Source organism: Ranitomeya variabilis, chromosome 2, assembly GCF_051348905.1.
Source record: "Ranitomeya variabilis isolate aRanVar5 chromosome 2, aRanVar5.hap1, whole genome shotgun sequence".
NCBI lineage: Eukaryota > Metazoa > Chordata > Amphibia > Anura > Dendrobatidae > Ranitomeya > Ranitomeya variabilis.
In genome coordinates this window covers 985,081,923-985,104,663 of record NC_135233.1, presented here as the reverse complement: position 1 = coordinate 985,104,663, position 22,741 = coordinate 985,081,923, and the positions used below count along the sequence as shown (strand labels likewise).

General features: G+C 44.4%; 1 protein-coding gene across 2 annotated transcripts in view; it reads right to left on the bottom strand.

Annotated features, from left to right (window-relative positions):
• Positions 1 to 22,741, bottom strand: part of MOGAT1 (monoacylglycerol O-acyltransferase 1) — a 61,059-nt gene that overhangs the window by 29,277 nt on the left and 9,041 nt on the right. Inside the window, exon 1 of one of the 2 annotated variants that reach the window (XM_077290882.1) lies at positions 13,719 to 13,960. The exons of the other annotated variant lie outside the window; for it this stretch is intronic. The gene's annotated coding sequence lies outside the window, so the exon portion shown is untranslated. Of the gene's footprint in view, positions 1 to 13,718; positions 13,961 to 22,741 lie in introns of those variants that run through there. 2 annotated transcript variants of the gene reach the window in all.

The following is a 22,741-nucleotide window of genomic DNA, read 5'->3' as shown; positions in this document are numbered from 1 at the left end:
GTAAAAATGAAAAAGTACTTTTTTTTCACACAAAATTTCTTTTAGCCTCAATTTTTTCATTTTCACATGGGCAACAGGATAAAATGGATCCTAAAATTTGTTGGGCAATTTCTCCTGAGTACGCCGATACCTCATATGTGGGGGTAAACCACTGTTTGGGTGCACGGCAAGGCTCGGAAGGGGAGGCGTGCCATTTGACTTTTTGAATAGAAAATTAGCTCCAATCATTAGCGGACACCATGTCGCGTTTGGAGAGCCCCTGTGTGCCTAAACATTGGAGCTCCCCTACAAGTGACCCCATTTTGGAAACTAGACCCCCCAAGGAACTTATCTAGATGCATAGTGAGCACTTATAACCCCCAGGTGCTTTACAGAAGTTTATAACGCAGAGCCGTTAAAATAAAAAATAATTTTTCTTTCCTCAAAAATGATTTTTAGCCCAGAATTTTTTATTTTCCCAAGGGTAATAGGAGAAATTGGACCCCAAATGTTGTTGTCCAGTTTGTCCTGAGTACGATGATACCCCATATGTGGGGGTAAACCACTGTTTGGGCGCACCGCAGGGCTCGGAAGGGAAGGCACGCCATTTGGCTTTTTGAATGGAAAATTAGCTCCAATCATTAGCGGACACCATGTCGCGTTTGGAGAGCCCCTGTGTGCCTAAACATTGGAGCTCCCGCACAAGTGACCCCATTTTGGAAACTAGACCTCCGAAGGAACTAATCTAGATGTGTGGTGAGCACTTTGAACCCCCAAGTGCTTCACAGAAGTTTATAACGCAGAGCCATGAAAATAAAAAATAATTTTTCTTTTCTCAAAAATGATTTTTTAGCCCACATTTTTTTTATTTTCCCAAAGGTAACAGGAGAAATTGGACCCCAAAAGTTGTTTTCCAGTTTCTCCTGAGTACGCTGATACCCCATATGTGGGGGGTAAACCACTGTTTGGGCACATGCCGGGGCTCGGAAGGGAAGTAGTGACGTTTTGAAATGCAGACTTGGATGGAATGGTCTGCGGGCATCATGTTACGTTTGCAGAGCCCCTGATATGCCTAAACAGTAGAAACCCCCCACAAGTGACCCCATTTTGGAAACTAGACCCCCCAGGAACTTATCTAGATGTGTGGTGAGCACGTTCAACCCCCAAGTGCTTCACAGACGTTTACAATGCAGAGCCGTGAAAATAAAAAATCATTTTTCTTTCCTCAGAAAAGATGTTTTAGCAAGCAATTTTTTATTTTCACAAGGGTAACAGGAGAAATTGGACCCCAATATTTGTTGCCCAGTTTGTTGTGAGTACGCTGATACCCCATATGTGGGGGTAACCACTGTTTGGGCACACGACAGGGCTCGGAAGGGAAGTAGTGACATTTGAAATGCAGACTTTGATGGAATGGTCTGCGGGCGTCACATTGCATTTGCAGAGCCCCTGATGTGCCTAAACAGTAGAAACACCCCACAATTGACTCCATTTTGGAAACTAGACCCCCCAAGGAACTTATCTAGATGTGTGGTGAGCACGTTCAACCCCCAAGTGCGTCACAGAAGTTTATAACGCAGAGCCATGAAAATAAAAAATAATTGTTCTTTCCTCAAAAATTAGCAAGTAATTTTTTATTTTTGCAAGGGTATCAGGAGAAATTGGACCCCAACAGTTGTTGCCCAGTTTGTCCTGAGTACGCTGGTACCCCAAATGTGGGGGTAAACCACTGTTTGGGCGCACGTCGGGGCTTGGAAGGGAGGGAGCACCATTTGACTTTTTGAATGCAAGATTGGCTGGAATCAATGGTGGCGCCATGTTGCGTTTGGAGACCCCTGATGTGCCTAAACAGTGGAAACCCCTCAATTCTAACTTCAACACTAACCCCAACACACCCCTAATCCTAATCCCAACTGTAGCCATAACCCTAATCACAACCCTAACCCCAACACACCCCTAACCACAACCCTAACCCCAACACACCCGTAATCCTAATTCCAATCCTAACCCTAATCCCAACCCTAACCCTAATCCCAACCCTAACCACAACTGTAACCCCAACACACCCCTAACCCTATCCGTAACCCTAACCACAAGCCTAATCTTAACCCTATTTCTAACCCTAGCCCTAATTCCAACCCTAACTCTAATTCCAACCCTAACTCTAAGGCTATGTGCCCACGTTGCGGATTCGTGTGAGATTTTTCCGCACGATTTTTGAAAAATCTGCAGGTAAAAGGCACTGCATTTTACCTGCGGATTTACAGCAGATTTCCAGTGGTTTTTTTGTGCGGATTTCACCTGCGGATTCCTATTGAGGAACAGGTGTAAAACACTGCGGAATCTGCACAAAGAATTGACATGCTGCGGAAAATACAACGCAGCATTTCTGCACGGAATTTTCCGCACCATGGGCACAGCGGATTTGGTTTTCCATAGGTGTACATGGTACTGTAAACCTGATGTAAAACTGCTACGAATTCGCAGCGGCCAATCCGCTGCGGATCCGCGGCCAATCCGCTGCGGATCCGCGGCCAATCCGCTGCGGATCCGCGGCCAATCCGCTGCGGATCCGCAGCCAAATCCGCACTGTGTGCACATGCCATAACCCTAACCCTACCCCTAACCCTACCCCTAGTTCTAACCCTAGTTCTAACCCTAAACCTAGTGGAAAAAGAAAAAAAAATATTTTCTTTATTTTATTATTGTCCCTACCTATGGCGGTGATAAAGGGGGGGGTTTATTTATTATTTTTTTAATTTTGATCGCTGTGATAGAACCTACCACAGCGATCAAAATGTACTTGTAACGAATCTGCCAGCCGGCAGATTCGGCGGGCGCACTGAGCATGCGCCCGCCATCTTGGAAGATGGCGGTGCCCAGGGAGAAGACGGACCGACTTCGGGAGGCTCGGTAAGTATGAGGGGGTGGTGGGGGGGTGGATCGGAGCACAGGGGGGGGATCGGAGGACGGGGGGAGCGGACAGGAGCACGGGGGAGCGGACAGGAGCACGAGGGAGCGAACAGGGGGACGGAGGGGGGTACCGGACAGAACGGAGGACTGGGGAGGAGATCGGGGGCGGTGGGGGGGGCCAGAACAAGATTTCCAGCCATGGCAGATGCTATTGCAGCATCGGCCATGGCTGGATTGCAATATTTCACCATTTTCATAGGTGAAATATTGCAAATTGCTCTGATTGGCTGTTGCACTTTCAACAGCCAATCAGAGGGATCGTAGCCACGTGGGGGCAAAGCCACCCCCCCTAGGCTGAAGTACAACTCCCCCTCTCCCTGCAGATCGGGTAAAATAGGAGTTAACCCTTTCACCCGATCTGCAGGGATGCGATCATTCCATGACGCCACATAGGCGTCATGGGTCGGGAAGGGTTTGTCACCTTACATTAGCAAGATGGCATTAACTCCTTATTACTAGGGTTGAGCGAAACGGAGCGGTCATTTTCATAAGTCGCCGACTTTTGGCAAAGTCGGCGTCTCATGAAACCCGACCCGATCCCTGTGTGGGGTCGGCCATGCGGTACGCGATCTTGGCGCCAAAGTCGCGTTTCGTATGACGCCTTCCCCGCAATTTTTTCAGCCAATTAAGGAGTGTGGGCAGCGTGATGACATAGGTTCCGGTGAGAGAGTGAGAGTGAGAGTGAGAGTGAAAGAGAGAGAGAAAAATCCACATTGACTTGCATTGGGTTTCGTGTTCCGGTCCCCGACTTCACAGTAGAATCGGCCGATTTCACGCGATCCGACTTTCGAGAAGGTCGGGTTTCACAAAACCCAACTCGATCCTAAAAAAACAAAAGTCGCTCAACCCTACTTATTACCCCATATCCCACCGCTACACGGGAGTGGGAAGAGAGAGGCTAAGTGCCAGAATAGGCGCATCTTACAGATGCGCCTTTTCTGCGGGGGGGGGGGCAATAACCATGGTCCCTCTCTAGGCTATTAATATCTGCCCTCAATCACTGGCTTTAACTCTCTGGCGGGGAGAATTATGCGGGAGCCCACGCCAGATTTTTGCGTGATTTAAGCCTTTAATTTAACACCTAGAGCTCCCAAAATTTGCACACACACACACACAAACATTACTAACATTATTAGTGAGGGATATAGAAAAATATAATGGATATGAAATGGTTTACTGTATGTAAACCATGTCTCACATCCTGTCGGGTTTGGTAAGGACTTTTTGGTAAGCAAAAGCCAACAATTGAATTACCGGCTTTTATGAGATATATATATATTATTATTTATTTTTATAGCACCATTAATTCCATGGTGCTGTACCTGAGAAAGGGTTACATACAGGGTTATAGATATCGTTTACAGTACACAAATTTACGATGACAGACTGGTACAGAGGGGAGAGGTCCCTGTCCTTGCGGACTTACATTCTAAGGGATACTGGGGAAGAGACAGAAGGTCGGGGATGCGGCAGTTCTGGTGGTTGGTGAGGCGGCAGCGCGGGTGGTTATTGCAGGCTGTAGACTTTCCTGAAGAGATGGGTTTTCCGGTTCTCTTTGAAGGATCCGAGGGTGGTGGATAATCGGATGTGTTGAGGCGTGGAATTCCAGAGGATGGGGGATATTCGGGAGAAATCTTTGAGGCGGTTGTGTGAGGAACGAATAAGTGCGGAGGAGAGTAGGAGGATCGAAGATTACGTGAGGGAAGGTATTGGGAGATTAGTTCAGAGATATAGGGAGGGGACAGGTTGTGGATGGCTTTGTAGATCAGTGTTAGTAGTTTGAACTGGATTCGTTGGGGAATTGGGAGCCAGTGGAGGAATTTGCAGAGGGGAGAAGCAGGGGAGTAGCGAGGAGAGAGGTGGATTAGCCGGGCAGCAGAGTTGAGGACAGACTGGAGTGGTGCAAGGGAGTTAGCGGGGAGGCCACAGAGGAGGGTCTTGCAGTAATCGAGGCGGGAGATGATGAGGGCATGCACAAGAGTTTTAGTAGATTGTGGGGTGAGGAAGGGATGGATTCTTGCAATATTTTTAAGTTGGAGGCGACAGGAGGTGGCAAGAGTTTGGACGTGCTGTTTGAAGGACAGGGCAGAGTCGAGAGTTACCCCGAGGCAGCGGATTTCAGGTGCGGGAGAGAGCGTGATGCCATTTACCATAATAGATAGATCAGGTAGGGGGGATATGCAAGATCGGGGAAAGATGATGAGTTCGGTTTTGTCTACATTGTTTTAGTCTATGTGCAGACAGGTTAGAATAAATAAAATAAATGTCAGTGTGATTTTACTGTACAGCGCACTGAATTACCGGCTTTTCTATAGGACACCAGTGCATATTTCTCGCAAGGCAGATGTGTGGTCTATGTGTAATCCATATTTTTCTCGCCCCCATAGACTTGCATTGGCGTATTTTTGTTTTTGGACGAATACGCTGACAATCGCAGCATGCTGCGATTTTCTCAGCCCATTAACCCCTTCCTGACATCGGACGTACTATCCCGTCGAGGTGGGGTGGGCCCGTATGACCACCGACGGGATAGTACGTCATCACCGATCAGCGGCGCTCACGGGGGGAGCGCGGCACATTAACCCCCGGCACACCGCGATCAAACATGATCGCAGTGTACCGGCGGTATAGGGAAGCATCGCGCAGGGAGGGGGCTCCCTGCGGGCTTCCCTGAGACCCCCGGAGCAACGCGATGTGATCGCGTTGCTGCGAGGGTCTCCTACCTCCTTCCTGGCTGCAGGTCCCGGATCCAAGATGGCCGCGGCATCCGGGTCCTGCAGGGAAGGAGGTGGCTTACCGAGTGCCTGCTCAGAGCAGACGCTGGTAAGCCTGCACCGATGTAAGTGAGATCGGTGATCTGATAGAGTGCTGTGCACACTATCAGATCATCGATCTGTGATGTCCCCCCCTGGGACAAAGTAAAAAAAAAAATTTTTCCACATGTGTAAAAAAAATAAAACAAAATTCCTAAATAAATAATAAAAAAAATATATATATTATTCCCATAAATACATTTATCTAAATAAAAAAAACAAAACAATAAAAGTACACATATTTAGTATCGCCGCGTCCGTAACGACCCAACCTATAAAACTGTCCCACTAGTTAACCCCTTCAGTAAACACCGTAAGAAAAAAAAAAAAAAAAACACGAGTCAAAAAACAACGCTTTATTACCATACCGCCAAACAAAAAGTGGAATAACACGCGATCAAAAAGACTGATATAAATATCCATGGTACCGCTGAAAACGTCATCTTGTCCCGCAAAAAACAAGCCGCCACACTGCATCATCAGCAAAAAAATAAAAAAGTTATAGTCCTGAGAATAAAGCGATACCAAAATAATTATTTTTTCTATAAAATAGTTTTTATCGTATAAAAGCGCCAAAACATAAAAAAAATGATATAAATGAGATATCGCTGTAATCGTACTGACCCGTCGAATAAAACTGCTTTATCAATTTTACCAAACGTGGAACAGTATAAACGCCTCCCCCAAAAGAAATTCATGAATAGCAGGTTTTTGGTCATTCTGCCTCACAAAAATCGGAATAAAAAGTGATCAAAAACGGTCACGTGTCCGAAAATGTTACCAATAAAAACGTCAACTCGTCCCACAAAAAACAAGACCTCACATGACTCTGTAGACCAAAATGTGGAAAAATTCTAGGTCTCAAAAATGTGGAGACGCAAAAACTTTTTTGCTATAAAAAGCGTCGCTAATTTCACACTTGCGTTTTTGTCTGCAGCGTTTTTTGCACAAAAAAACGCATGCGTTTTTTCCCTATATTTAACATTGAAAACGCATGCGTTCTTTTGTACGGGTTTGGTCGCGTTTTCAAACGCATGCATTTTTTTTCTGCATGCGTTCATTTTCAGAAATACAACCTGCAGTATTTTCTTGCGTTTTTAAGCACATGCGTTTGCGTTAAAAACGCATGCGTTTTTATCGAAAAAAAACAGAAAACACACTGAAAAGCCACCCACCACCATCAAGGTGATTAAAGAGATCCAAACCCTAACCCTAACTCTACCCCTAACCTCACCCCTAACCGTTTAATGAACATTTTCTGACAGTCATAGTGCCACGTATTTCAGTGCCACGTATTTCAGTGCCACGTATTTCAGTGCCACGTATTTCAGTGCCACGTATTTCAGTGCCACGTATTTCAGTGCCACGTATTTCAGTGCCACGTATTTCAGTGCCACGTATTTCAGTGCCACGTATTTCAGTGCCACGTATTTCAGTGCCACGTATTTCAGTGCCACGTATTTCAGTGCCACGTATTTCAGTGCCACGTATTTCAGTGCCACGTATTTCAGTGCCACGTATTTCAGTGCCACGTATTTCAGTGCCACGTATCACGTGTTTCAGTTGCACGTATTTCAGTTGCACGTATTTCAGTTGCACGTATTTCAGTTGCACGTATTTCAGTTGCACGTATTTCAGTTGCACGTATTTCAGTTGCACGTATTTCAGTTGCACGTATTTCAGTTGCACGTATTTCAGTGCCACGTATTTCAGTGCCACGTGTTTCAGTGCCACGTATTTCAGTGCCACGTATTTCAGTGCCACGTATTTCAGTGCCACGTATTTCAGTCACGTTTAGGGGTAGGGGTAGGGTTAGGGCTAGGGTTGGAGGTAAAGTTAGGGTTAGGGTTGGGGCTAAAGTTATGGTTGGGGCTAAAGTTAGGGTTTGGATTACATTTACGGTTTGGATTAGGGTTGGGATTAGAATTATGGGTGTGTCAGGGCTAGGGGTGTGGTTAGGGTTACCGTTGGGATTAGGGTTAGGGGTGTGCTTGGATTAGGGTTTCAGGTAGAATTGGGGAGTTTCCACTGTCCAGGCACATCAGGGGCTCTCCAAGCGCGACATGGCGTCCAATCTCAATTCCAGCCAATTCTGCGTTGAAAAAGTAAAACAGTGCTCCTTCCCTTCCGAGCTCTCCCGTGCGCCCAAAAAGGGGTTTACCCCAACATATGGGGTATCAGCGTACTCGGGACAAATTGAACAACAACTTCTGGGGTCCAAGTTCTCTTGTTATCCTTAGGAAAATAAAAATTTGGGGGGCTAAAAATCATTTTTGTGGGAAAAAAAAGATGTTTTATTTTCACGGCTCTGCGTTATAAACTGTAGTGAAACACTTGGGGGTTCAAAGTTCTCACAACACATCTAGATAAGTACCTTGGGAGGTCTAGTTTCCAATATGGGTTCACTTGTGGGGGGTTTGTACTGTTTGGGTACATCAGGGGCTCTGCAAATGCAACGTGACGCCTGCAGACCAATCCATTTAAGGCTGCATTCCAAATGGCGCTCCTTCCCTTCCGAGCTCTGTCATGCACCCAAACAGTGGTTCCCCCCCACATATGGGGTATCAGCGTACTCAGGACAAATTGGACAACAACTTTTGGGGTCTAATTTATCCTGTTACCCTTGTGAAAATACAAAACTGGGGGCTAAAAAATCATTTTTGAGAAAAAAAAAAAATTATTTTCACGGCTCTGCGTTATAATCTGTAGTGAAACACTTGGGGGTTCAAAGCTCTCAAAACACATCTAGATAAGTTCCTTAGGGGGTCTACTTTCCAAAATGGTGTCACTTGTGGGGGGTTTCAATGTTTAGGCACATCAGGGGCTCTCCAAACGCAACATGGCGTCCCATCTCAATTCCAGTCAATTTTGCATTGAAAAGTCAAATGGCGCTCCTTCCCTTCCGAGCTCTGCCATGCGCCCAAACAGTGGTTTACCCCCACATATGGGGTATCAGCGTACTCAGGACAAATTGCACAACATTTTTTTGGGTCCAATTTCTTCTCTTACACTTGGGAAAATAAAAAATTGGGGGCGAAAAGATCATTTTTGTGAAAAAATATGATTTTTTATTTTTACGGCTCTGCATTATAAACTTCTGTGAAGCACTTGGTGGGTCAAAGTGCTCACCACACATCTAGATAAGTTCCTTAGGGGGTCTACTTTCCAAAATGGTGTCACTTGTAGGGAGTTTCAATGTTTAGGCATATCAGGGGCTCTCCAAACGCAACATGGCGTCCCATCTCAATTCCAGTCAATTTTGCATTGAAAAGTCAAATGGCGCTCCTTTCCTTCCGAGCTCTGCCATGCGCCCAAACAGTGGTTTACCCCCACATATGGGGTATCAGCGTACTCAGGACAAATTGTACAACAACTTTGGGGGTCCATTTTCTCCTGTTACCCTTGGTAAAATAAAACAAATTGGAGCTGAAATAAATTTTGTGTGAAAAAAAGTTAAATGTTCATTTTTATTTAAACATTCCAAAAATTCCTGTGAAACACCTGAAGGGTTAATAAACTTCTTGAATGTGGTTTTGAGCACCTTGAGGGGTGCAGTTTTTAGAATGGTGTCACACTTGGGTATTTTCTATCATATAGACCCCTCAAAATGACTTCAAAGGTGATGTGGTCCCTAAAAAAAACATGGTGTTGTAAAAATGAGAAATTGCTGGTCAACTTTTAACCCTTATAACTCCCTAACAAAAAAAAAATTTTGGTTCCAAAATTGTACTGATGTAAAGTAGACATGTGGGAAATGTTACTTATTAAGTATTTTGCGTGACATATGTCTGTGATTTAAGGGCATAAAAATTCAAAGTTGGAAAATTGCGAAATTTTCAAAATTTTAGCCAAATTTCCATTTTTTCACAAATAAACGCAAGTTATATCGAATAAATTTTACCACTAACATGAAGTACAATATGTCATGAGAAAACAATGTCAGAATCGCCAAGATCCGTCAAAGCGTTCCAGAGTTATAGCCTCATAAAGGGACAGTGGTCAGAATTGTAAAAATTGGCCCGGTCATTAACGTGCAAACCACCCTTGGGGGTGAAGGGGTTAAATACAGCCGAGAAATATACGGCTGATGGAAGCTGCCCCATAGAGAAACAATGGTCTGAGTGTAATGCGTTGTTTTTGCTCCTCCCACTTGTCCGTATTTCTCTTTAGTGTGACCCCGGCCTAAGTGTGAGTCGCCCGCCAGGACCTGGGGATGCTCGGTACCGGGTCCGGTCATCGTTAAGGGTGAGGTCACGCTGTCGGCAACCCAGTCTGTGGCCCTTGGCGCCCAAGTAAAAGGGATAGTTTTTAAAGGGAGTTGGAAAGCAATAAAAGTTCATGAAGGCACCTGTGGTTCTCGGTCAGAGGTGACTGACGCTGCTTAAAAGGGGTCCTCTGGGGACGATGGTACGGCAGCTAAGATGGTGATGCTTCCCACAAGTGAAGCGGGGTCCCCAGGGCTCCCAGTGTGTGTTGGCAGGGATGGTGGATGCCGGCAAATAAACGGAGGACAAAAGGTTGTAACGTCTTTACCTGGTTTACTGATGGTAGCGGGCCACAGCCAGGGTACCAGGAACAGGTGATGATATGGTCTGGCCGGCCTGGAGGCAAAGGTGGATCCCTCTCCCAAGTGAGGTCCGTAAGCCTTCCTGCTCAGGCTCGTATGCGAGGTCCTTGCTGCCTGTGGCTCCCTGACAAAGTCCTCTCTCCTGTCCTGGGACAGTTACTCGTATGGTGGGCAGTGCGAGCCTTTTTATAGGTTCTCTATCACGACCCGGGCTCTTCGTGTACTGCTGCACCTTCAGATGTGGGTGTGGGAAAATTACTTAAAGTCTTTTTACCCTCCGGTTCTGCTGTGCGACCTAGAGTTGAACACAACCTCGGGCTCCCGGTCCCTGCGCTTCGGCTCAGAGGGTGCCCGGTCACAGTTCCCCTCTAAGCCCTTTTCCTTTGCTCCTTTCCTCAGATGCTCACTACATTCCAACCCTTCAGGATTATTTTCAGTCTTGGAGCTGCAGCTCACACGTGGCTGCACGGCCCCACTCTCTGCTCTCACTCCTCTCTCCTCCACTTCTGCTACCAACTGGCTAACTCCTCCTCCAGACCAGAATACATATATCTGGGGGAAGCTCCCCTGAATCCAGGTTCAGAGCTCCCCCTTCTGGCCTGGATTCAGAATGTGTTGCATGTGGGTGTGTTACCTGGTAAAGGGAATCTTTGCCTCCAAGCATGACATCACCCTCCCTGAAAGGAAGGCAACATCACTGTAACAACCGGTTACCTGGGGTGTTACATGTGCGCTGCCACTCACAAGCAGTGAGAACTCCCAAAATGTAATTTGAGGGGGAACATCAGTGTACTAAGCCACTGGCCGTGCTACGAGTCCGCCGAAGGCCCTCACATGCATTTTAATTAAAAATAATTTTGTCAAGCACAATATCATGAAAATGCAGTGTTGGTGCAAGTATATAAGGGACAAGTCCCGCTTATCAATATAGAGTTCAATATGCATTTTGGGGCTGACAGATTCTATGTAGGGGGCAGTTATGAGAGAGGGTAATTTTGCAGCAAGAGTTTTTCACTTTTTTTTTTTTTTTTTTTTACAAATCTCAACAATATCCTGGAGAAAAAAAATCCAGATGGAATCTGCATAGAAATTGATTTTGTGTCGTTATGCTCAGGATCAGTTATGAATCTGTTAGTGATTTCTCTGTGGATTACTTCATAGTTTTGTGCAAAGTTTGCACAAAAAAAAAGTGTAAATAAAAATTAACATAAAATAAAAGCCAACACTACACTCCCCTTACCTGACGCATTTGTATGGCTCAGTCTCTCAGCAGGGGGCCACGGATGCGCCAGATAATGTGAGTGTAATGTGCATAATTACGGTATACTGGTTTACTGACAAATCTGCACCCATATTGGCAGGATTTTACACAAATCTTCCTGCGCTTTTTAGAAAAATCACGTCAGACAATCTACCCTGTGTAAACATGCCCTTAGGTCTCACTCAGACATCCCTGCTACATCCATTTTTTTCACAATACAACATGTACCCATGTAATCTATGATGCTGCTCACATGTCCGTGTTTTCATGAACTGTGTGTCCGTGCATAAACACACAAATTTGTCCATTTTTTCCCAGCAGCACAGATCTGAGCAGGGTCAATACAAATCTATAGGTCTTGTGAAGTATAGGAAGAGTTTTATAAATTTATCCATCCGTGATAAACACGGACTCACATCACGGAGGACACTGGCACCTTTTTTGCACGCACATATTTAACCACAGAAGTGTGAATGAGGTCTTAGAGATTGAATCATTGCAATCTGCTTGAATAAGAGATTCACATGTAGGCACGGGTGGCACAGAGGCGGTAACATAACTTCATGTTGTGCGAACAAAAAACATGTGCGATTTGTCTGCTATTTGCACAACTATTTCAGGATATGGTTTATTTGACAGTTGGAGGAGATTAGGGATTTGCAGCGCCCATTAGACACTAAATAATGTGCAGACCTGGCACAAGTGAATTGCAAGCTGCATGCAACTTACACTGGTCTACCCCAGCAAAGGTGCCTATAACTTGTGATCAGTGGCCAATATATTATATGTATCACATGGAAACACTGTACCATCCTGGTATAATGTAACACACTGATCTTGGACACATGCTGCGTTTTTCAAGGATTAAGGCTATGTGCACACGTTGCGGATTGGGGTGCAGAATTTTCTGCACAAAATCCGCATCTCCTGGCAGAAAACGCAGGTGCAGATTTGACGCTTTTTTTAATGCGGATTTTGTGCGTTTTTGTTGCGGATTTGATACGGATTTCATGTGTTTTTTACCACTGCGGATTTCTATAATGGAAGGGTGCAGAAATGCTGCAGATCCGCACAAAAGAATTGACATGCTACTTCCTTTGATCCGCAGCGTTTTTCATGCGGAATTTTCCGCACCATTAGCATGGCATTTTTTTTTCCCTATTGATTTACATTGTACTGTAAATCACTTTGCGGATCTGCAGCGTTTCTGCGCGGAAAAAAAACGCTGCGGATCCGCACTAAATCCGCATTGTGTGCACATAGCCTAAAAACAAAACAAACAAAACACTGCACTCTACAGGGTCAGCAAAGTGAATGAAATTTCTGAATGCTCATGCATAAGCTGCTTTTTTTCCTTGCCGTAGTGTTTTTGTAAAAATATGGAATTCTTTCATTATTTTTGCAGCTTTTTTCACACATTCAAATGGGGAAAAGCAAGTAAAAATGCGGATCCGTTAATTAGCAGTCAGTTTTTTGCTTACAGGATCGATTTCAGATGAAAGATAACAGATGGCTAATTAATGGATCCGCAGCCCGTAGCCGTTAATGTTAAAAAACGTATCCAGACGAAGTCGGCTATTTAAAAACAGACAAAAGAGTTGTCGGCACAGCTTCTTTGCCAATGTACTGTTACTGGATCCGTTCTAATGGATCATTACTGGACATGTGAACGTAGCCGAAACGACTTGACTGCAATTCATGAACACATTCTGATATATAATATACTGTGCTTGAGCTACATATCACATCAGCCTAGATATAAAATGGACTACAATTAACCAAAGCTCTGACTTTACGTGCACTTGGGGTCACAGAGGACGCTGGTGGAGGTGGGAAAACAGGATTGTCGGGCTACAGATTCACAGCGAGTAATAAGCAGCTTAGAAAAAAATATGGAAGGAAAACAGGAATTTTAAAGATTCGCTCATCACCAATGACAATTCCTGGACAGCTATAGTCATGAAGATCTGATCAGTGAAAGCTCTGACAAATGTTCTCTGTGCAGTCAGAGAGGGGCACAGCCCAGAAGGATGGAATTCAGTGCAATGGGGGCCCAGAATCAGTCCCATACAGCAATGTACTGATAGAGTGCTGGGAGTCATGGCAGCACATGGCAGTCACTAACCTCCTCACTGGCTGTGTCCTCCTATACTGCACTTCCTTGCATGGGTGGGCTATCCTCTCCCTAGAACTAGTGAGTCTTGTTCTGTGGGGCTGACATTAGACACCAGGGGAGGTGCTGGGAGTCTGACACCCAGCTGATGTTAACCCCTCCCGCACCACAGGAGAGCCAGCTCTGGGTATTGCACCATCTGTCCTGCAGCTCAGTGATTACTACCCCCAACAGGCGGCACTAGAGCTCCCACCTTTTCTTTTTTCTGAATAGGATATTTGTACATGAAAAGTAAAACATTGACGTACAGCTCTATAAACACCTCCATATCGGCATACAGTCACCTTCATGTTCTAGAACAAGTTCTAAAGCTATGTGCGCATGTTGAGTATTTGCTTGCAGATATTTCTGCAAGATTTCGGCATCTTTTGGTAGGAAAAACGCTGTGGAAAAAAAGCACTTTTTTTTGCATTTTTGACACATTTCTGTATGCGTTTTTGTACAGCAATGATTGCTTTTTGAGCTAAAGATAGATATTTTTAAAAAAAGGTTGATGTAATTTCTTGGTCCAACACCACCTTTTTCATGCTGATGCTGTAGTAGGGCTTGGTGTCAGCAGTTGTCATTGACACCTAGCTCTAGGGTTTGTAATGAAAAAGTGTCAGCCCGACACACTCATTACTATTTATATACAAAAAAGGTTGCACTCTATCATGCTAAACATGTCAATGTGATATATATGAAATATGAATAGCAATATGGCTTTCGAATATTAGGAAAAATGAATGAGACGCTTTGGACAACATTTGGCCAAATAATGTCTGCCCATCAACCAACATCAAGGTGGTACCATAAGTCTGATGGGTCCCTATCCTATGTGAACACCTCTCTAAGGCTGATTTGGTGATTTTAATTACAGCAGTTTCCTATCTACCCATAAATGCAGGCTTTACTGAGAAAGGTGTCCACATTCACCCAGGAATTCAGACATCAGCCTTAGGCTGCCGTCACACTTGCAGTATTTGGTCAGTATTTTAAATCAGTATTTGTAAGCCAAAACCAGGAGTACAGTGTTCATTTTAGGACATGGTCACATATCAAAGTCAAGCATCAGAAATACTCTGTCTGATACCTGACTCTGATGCCTGACTCTGGTACCTGATTCTGATACCTGAGTCTGATACCTGACTCTTATACCTGATTCTGATACTTGATTCTGATAACTGACTCTGATACCTGACTCTGATACCTGATTCTGATACTTGAGTCTGATACCTGACTTTGATACTTGACTTTGATACCTGACTCTGATACCTGACTTTGATACCTGACTCTGATACCTGATTCTGATACATGATTCTGATACCTGACTCTGATAGAGTCAGGTATCAGACAGAGTATTTCTGATGTTTGACTTTGATATATGAAAGTCAGGTATCAGAATCAAGAATCAGAATGAGGTATCAGACAGAGTATTTCTGATGTTTGACTTTGATATGTGACCATGTCCTAAAATGAACACTGTACAGGAGTGGAACAATTAGGGCTCTTTCTCACTTGCGTGAAATACGGCCGAGTCTCGCAGGTTAAAACCTGGCTCTGCCGCCGGCACTCCAGAGCGGAGCGTGCGGCCGCACAGCAATACATGGACTGCACGCTCCGCTCCCAAGTGCCGGCGGCAGAGTCGGATTTTAATCTGCGAGACTCGGCCGTATTTCACGCAAGTGATAAGGAGCCCTTAGAAGAAAAGTATAATAGAAACATATGCACCACTTCTGCATTTATCACCCACTCCTGGTTTTGGCTTACAAATACTGATGTAAAATACTGACCAAATACTGATAGTGTGGCGGCAGCCTTAGGCTGGTTTCACATATGTGTAGGGCAGAGCTGCAGAGGGCTGCATAGTTCCTCCGTTAAGCCCCGCCCACTGCTGAACCTCTTCCATTCAGCTCCACCTACGTCGGCATGCATCCTGCGTACCTATCTTTAACATTGGGGTACGCTGGCCATGTGAATGTATGCGGATGCCTCCGCATGCTTCGTTTTGACACTGTGCCGAACGCAACATGTTGCATTTTGTTGCGGTTGCAGCAGTGTCAAAACGACGCATGCGGAGGCATCCGCATACTTTCGCATGGCCAGCGTATCCAATGTTAAAGAGGCATGCCGGAAGGAATGCTGACGTAGGGGGAGCTGAATGGAAGGTGCGGCAGTGGGTGAGTTTGAGGCCGGCGTCACACTGGCGTTTTAAACGGCCGAGTGCAATGCGATAAAAAATCGCATTGCACTCGGACCAATGTTAAGCTATGAAGCAGCTCCCACCAGCCGACTTTTTGTCGGCCGTTTTCCTCGGTCTGAGACAATCGCAGCATGCTGCGATTGTCTCGGACCAAGGAAAACTCTCGGCTCACTCGCACCCATATAAGCCTATGGGTGCGAGTGAGACAGCGCACACCACTCGGATATCTTCCGAGTGCTGTGCGTTATAAGCGGACCCCAGCAATGGAGGAGATGGAGAAATTCATTTTTCCGCCTCCTCCGCAGCTGTGATCCGATCCTCCCTGTGCGAGAGAATCGGAGCACAGACGCATGACACTCGGCTCCTGCTCTGCTGCAAGCAGGAGCCGAGTGTCATTAGCATATCGCATCCGATGATCTCGCATCGGATGCAATACGCCAGTGTGACGCCGGCCTAACAGAGGAAATACGCAGCCCTCTGCAGCTCTGCCCAACGCAAATGTGAAACCAGCCTTAGAGAGTTGTTCACATTGGATAGGGACCCATCAGACTTAATGGGACCACCTTGACGTTGGTTGATAGCCAGACATTATTTGGCCAAATTTTGTGCAAAGCGTCTCATACATTTTTTCCTAATATTAAAAAGCCGTATTGCTATTCATATTTCATATATAACACATTGACATGCTTTAGCATGATAGAGTGCAACCTTTTTTTGTATATTGTATATGGAGGTAGCTGCTCCTGGTATGCACCTATTCACACTTGTCTGGATGTGCCATTAGTATTATTATTATTGTTTATTTATATATATATAGCACCATTGATTCCATGGTGCTGTACATGAGAAGGGATGACATTAAAATCTACTAAGCCGATAAGTAAACACAAACATTGTCACCAGAACGAATGTATATAGGCTGTAACCAGACCAGTTAATTTAAAAGAAAAAATGAAAAAAAAAAATTGTGTGGGCTCCCACATAATTTTAATAACCAGCAGATTGAAAGCCGATGGCCGAGGGCTGATGTTAATATTTTGGGAAGGAGCCAATAGCCATAAAGGTTCCCAGGCTATTAACCCCTTCACCCCCAAGGGTGGTTTGCACGTTAATGACCGGGCCAATTTTTACAATTCTGACCACTGTCCTTTTATGAGGCTATAACTCTGGAACGCTTTGACGGATCTTGGCGATTCTGACATTGTTTTCTCGTGACATATTGTACTTCATGTTAAAGGTAAAATTTATTCGATATAACTTGCGTTTATTTGTGAAAAAAATGGAAATTTGGCGAAAATTTTGAAAATTTTGCAATTTTCCAACTTTGAATTTTTGTGCCCTTAAATCACAGACATATGTCACGCAAAATACTTAATAAGTAACATTTCCCACATGTCTACTTTACATCAGTACAATTTTGGAACCAAAATTTTTTTTTGTGACGGAGTTATAAGGGTTAAAAGTTGACCAGCAATTTCTCATTTTTACAACACCATTTTTTTTTAGGGACCACATCTCATTTGAAGTCATTTTGAGGGGTCTATATGATAGAAAATACTCAAGTGTGACACCATTCTAAAAACTGCACCCCTCAAGGTGCTCAAAACCACATTCAAGAAGTTTATTAACCCTTCAGGTGTTTCACAGGAATTTTTGGAATGTTTAAATAAAAATGAACATTTAACTTTTTTTCACACAAAATTTATTCAGCTCCAATTTGTTTTATTTTACCAAGGGTAACAGGAGAAAATGGACCCCCAAAGTTGTTGTACAATTTGTCCTGAGTACGATGATACCCCATATGTGGGTGTAAACCATTGTTTAGGCGCATGGCAGAGCTTGGAAGGGAAGGAGCGCCATTTGACTTTTCAATGCAAAATTGACTGGAATTGAGATGGGACGCCATGTTGCGTTTGGAGAGCCCCTGATGTGCCTAAACATTGAAACTCCCTACAAGTGACACCATTTTGGAAAGTAGACCCCCTAAGGAACTTATCTAGATGTGTGGTGAGCACTTTGACCCACCAAGTGCTTCACAGAAGTTTATAATGCAGAGCCGTAAAAATAAAAAATCATATTTTTTCACAAAAATGATCTTTTCGCCCCCAATTTTTTATTTTCCCAAGGGTAAGAGAAGAAATTGGACCCCAAAAAATGTTGTGCAATTTGTCCTGAGTACGCTGATACCCCATATGTGGGTGTAAACCATTGTTTGGGCGCATGGCAGAGCTTGGAAGGGAAGGAGCGTCATTTGACTTTTCAATGCAAAATTGACTGGAATTGAGATGGGACGCCATGTTGCGTTTGGAGAGCCCCTGATGTGCCTAAACATTGAAACTCCCTACAAGTGACACCATTTTGGAAAGTAGACCCCCTAAGGAACTTATCTAGATGTGTGGTGAGCACTTTGACCCACCAAGTGCTTCACAGAAGTTTATAATGCAGAGCCGTAAAAATAAAAAATCATATTTTTTCACAAAAATGATCTTTTCGCCCCCAATTTTTTATTTTCCCAAGGGTAAGAGAAGAAATTGGACCCCAAAAAATGTTGTGCAATTTGTCCTGAGTACGCTGATACCCCATATGTGGGTGTAAACCATTGTTTGGGCGCATGGCAGAGCTTGGAAGGGAAGGAGCGCCATTTGACTTTTCAATGCAAAATTGACTGGAATTGAGATGGGACGCCATGTTGCGTTTGGAGAGCCCCTGATGTGCCTAAACATTGAAACTCCCTACAAGTGACACCATTTTGGAAAGTAGACCCCCTAAGGAACTTATCTAGATGTGTGGTGAGCACTTTGACCCACCAAGTGCTTCACAGAAGTTTATAATGCAGAGCCGTAAAAATAAAAAATCATATTTTTTTCACAAAAATGATCTTTTTGCCCCCAATTTTTTATTTTCCCAAGGGTAAGAGAAGAAATTGGACCCCAAAAAATGTTGTGCAATTTGTCCTGAGTACGCTGATACCCCATATGTGGGTGTAAACCATTGTTTGGGCGCATGGCAGAGCTTGGAAGGGAAGGAGCGCCATTTGACTTTTCAATGCAAAATTGACTGGAATTGAGATGGGACGCCATGTTGCGTTTGGAGAGCCCCTGATGTGCCTAAACATTGAAACTCCCTACAAGTGACACCATTTTGGAAAGTAGACCCCCTAAGGAACTTATCTAGATGTGTTTTGAGAGCTTTGAACCCCCAAGTGTTTCACTACAGATTATAACGCAGAGCCGTGAAAATAATTTTTTTTTTTTTCTCAAAAATGATTTTTTAGCCCCCAGCTTTGTATTTTTACAAGGGTAACAGAATAAATTGGACCCCAAAATTTGTTTTCCAATTTGTCCTGAGTACGCTGATACCCCATATGTGGGGGGGAACCACTGTTTGGGCGCATGACAGAGCTCGGAAGGGAAGGAGCGCCATTTGGAATGCAGACTTAAATGGATTGGTCAGCAGCCGTCACGTTGCATTTGCAGAGCCCCTGATGTACCCAAACAGTACAAACCCCCCACAAGTGACCCCATATTGGAAACTAGACCTCCCAAGGAACTTATCTAGATGTGTTTTGAGAACTTTGAACCCCCAAGTGTTTCACTAAAGTTTATAGCGCAAAGCCGTGAAAATAAAAATTCTTTTTTTTTTTTCACAAAAATGATTTTTTAGCCCCCAGTTTTGTATTTTCACAAGGGTAACAGGATAAATTAGACCCCAAAAGTTGTTGTCCAATTTGTCCTGAGTACGCTGATACCCCATATGTCGGGGGGAACCACTGTTTGGGCGCATGACAGAGCTCGGAAGGGAAGGAGCGCCATTTGGAATGCAGCCTTAAATGGATTGGTCTGCAGGCGTCACGTTGCATTTGCAGAGCCCCTGATGTACCCAAACAGTACAAACCCCCCACAAGTGACCCCATATTGGAAACTAGACCTCCCAAGGAACTTATCTAGATGTGTTGTGAGAACTTTGAACCCCCAAGTGTTTCACTACAGTTTATAATGCAGAGCCGTGAAAATAAAACATCTTTTTTTTCCCACAAAAATGATTTTTAGCCCCCCAAATTTTTATTTTCCTAAGGATAACAAGAGAACTTGGACCCCAGAAGTTGTTGTTCAATTTGTCCCGAGTACGCTGATAACACATATGTTGGGGTAAACCCCTTTTTGGGCGCACGGGAGAGCTCGGAAGGGAAGGAGCACTGTTTTACTTTTTCAACGCAGAATTGGCTGGAATTGAGATTGGACGCCATGTCGCGCTTGGAGAGCCCCTGATGTGCCTGGACAGTGGAAACCCCCCAATTCTACCTGAAACCCTAACCCAAACACACCCCTAACCCTAATCCCAACGGTAACCCTAACCACACCCCTAGCCCTGACACACCCATAATTCTAATCCCAACCCTAATCCAAACGTAAATGTAATCCAAACCCTAACCCTAACTTTAGCCCCAACCCTAACTTTAGCCCCAACCCTAACTTTACCTCCAACCCTAGCCCTAACCCTAACCCTACCCCTAACCCTAACCCTAAACGTGACTGAAATACGTGGCACTGAAATACGTGGCACTGAAATACGTGGCACTGAAATACGTGGCACTGAAATACGTGGCACTGAAATACGTGGCACTGAAATACGTGATACGTGGCACTTAAATACGTGGCACTGAAACACGTGGCACTGAAATACGTGGCACTGAAATACGTGGCACTGAAATACGTGGCACTGAAATACGTGGCACTTAAATAAGTGGCACTGAAATATGTGATATGTGGCACTTAAATACGTGGCACTGAAATACGTGGCACTGAAATACGTGGCACTGAAATACGTGGCACTGAAATACGTGGCACTGAAATATGTGATACGTGGCACTTAAATACGTGGCACTGAAACACGTGGCACTGAAATACGTGATACGTGGCACTGAAATACGTGGCACTGAAATACGTGGCACTGAAATACGTGCAACTGAAATACGTGGTACTAAAATATGTGGCACTGAAATACGTGATACGTGGCACTGAAATACGTGGCACTGAAACACGTGCCACTGAAATACGTGATACGTGGCACTGAAATACATGGCACTGAAATACGTGGCACTGAAATACGTGGCACTGAAATACGTGGCACTGAAATACGTGGCACTATGACTGTCAGAAAATGTTCATTAAACGGTTAGGGGTGAGGTTAGGGGTAGAGTTAGGGTTAGGGTTTGGATCCCTTTATCACCTTGATGGTGGTGGGTGGCTTTTCAGTGTGTTTTCTGTTTTTTTCGATAAAAATGCATGCGTTTTTAACGCAAACAAACGCATGTGCTTAAAAACGCAAGAAAATACTGCAGGTTGTATTTCTGAAAATGAACGCATGCAGAAAAAAACCGCATGCGTTTGAAAACGCGACCAAACGCGTACAAAAAAAACGCATGCGTTTTCAATGTTAAATATAGGGAAAAAACGCATGCGTTTTTTTGTGCAAAAAACGCTGCAGACAAAAACGGAAGTGTGAAACCAGCGACGCTTTTTATAGCAAAAAAGTTTTTGCGTCTCCACATTTTGAGACCTATAATTTTTCCACATTTGCTCCACAGAGTCATGTGAGGTCTTGTTTTTTGCGGGACGAGTTGACGTTTTTATTGGTAACATTTTCGGACACGTGACCGTTTTTGATCACTTTTTATTCCGATTTTTGTGAGGCAGAATGACCAAAAACCTGCTATTCATGAATTTCTTTTGGGAGAGGCGTTTATACCGTTCCGGGTTTGGTAAAATTGATAAAGCAGTTTTATTCGTCGGGTCAGTACGATTACAGCGATATCTCATTTATATCATTTTTTTTATGTTTTGGCGCTTTTATACGATAAAAACTATTTTATAGAAAAAATAATTATTTTGGTATCGCTTTATTCTCAGGACTATAACTTTTTTATTTTTTTGCTGATGATGCTGTATGGCGGCTTGTTTTTTGCGGGACAAGATGACGTTTTCAGCGGTACCATGGATATTTATATCAGTCTTTTTGATCGCGTGTTATTCCACTTTTTGTTCGGCGGTATGGTAATAAAGCGTTGTTTTTTGCCTCGTTTTTTTTTTTTTTTTCTTACGGTGTTTACTGAAGGGGTTAACTAGTGTGGCAGTTTTATAGGTTGGGTCGTTACGGACGTGGCGATACTAAATATGTGTACTTTTATTGTTTGTTTTTTTTAATTTAGATAAAGAAATGTATTTATGGGAATAATATTTTTTTTTTTTTTTCATTATTTTGGAATATTTTTTTTTATTTTTTTTTACACATTTGGAAATTTTTTTTTTTACTTTTTTACTTTGCCCCAGGGGGGGACAATACAGATCGGTGATCTGTCAGTTTGCATAGCACTCTGACAGATCACCGATCTGATTGAAGTGCAGGCTGCTTCACAGTGCCTGCTCTGAGCAGGCGTCTGTGAAGCCACCTCCCTCCCTGCAGGACCCGGATCCGCGGCCATCTTGGATCCGGGTCTGGAGCAGGCAGGGAGGGAGGTAAGACCCTCGCAGCAACGCGATCACATCGCGTTGCTGCGGGGGGCTCAGGGAAGCCCGCAGGGAGCCCTCTCCCTGCGCGATGCTTCCCTGCATCGCCGGCACATCGCGATCATGTTTGATCGCGGTGTGCCGGGGGTTAATGTGCCGGGGGCGGTCCGTGACCGCTCCTGGCACATAGTGCCGGATGTCAGCTGCGATATGCAGCCGACACCCGGCCGCGATCGGCCGCGCTCCCCCCGTGAGCGCGGCCGATCGGCTATGACGTACTATCCCGT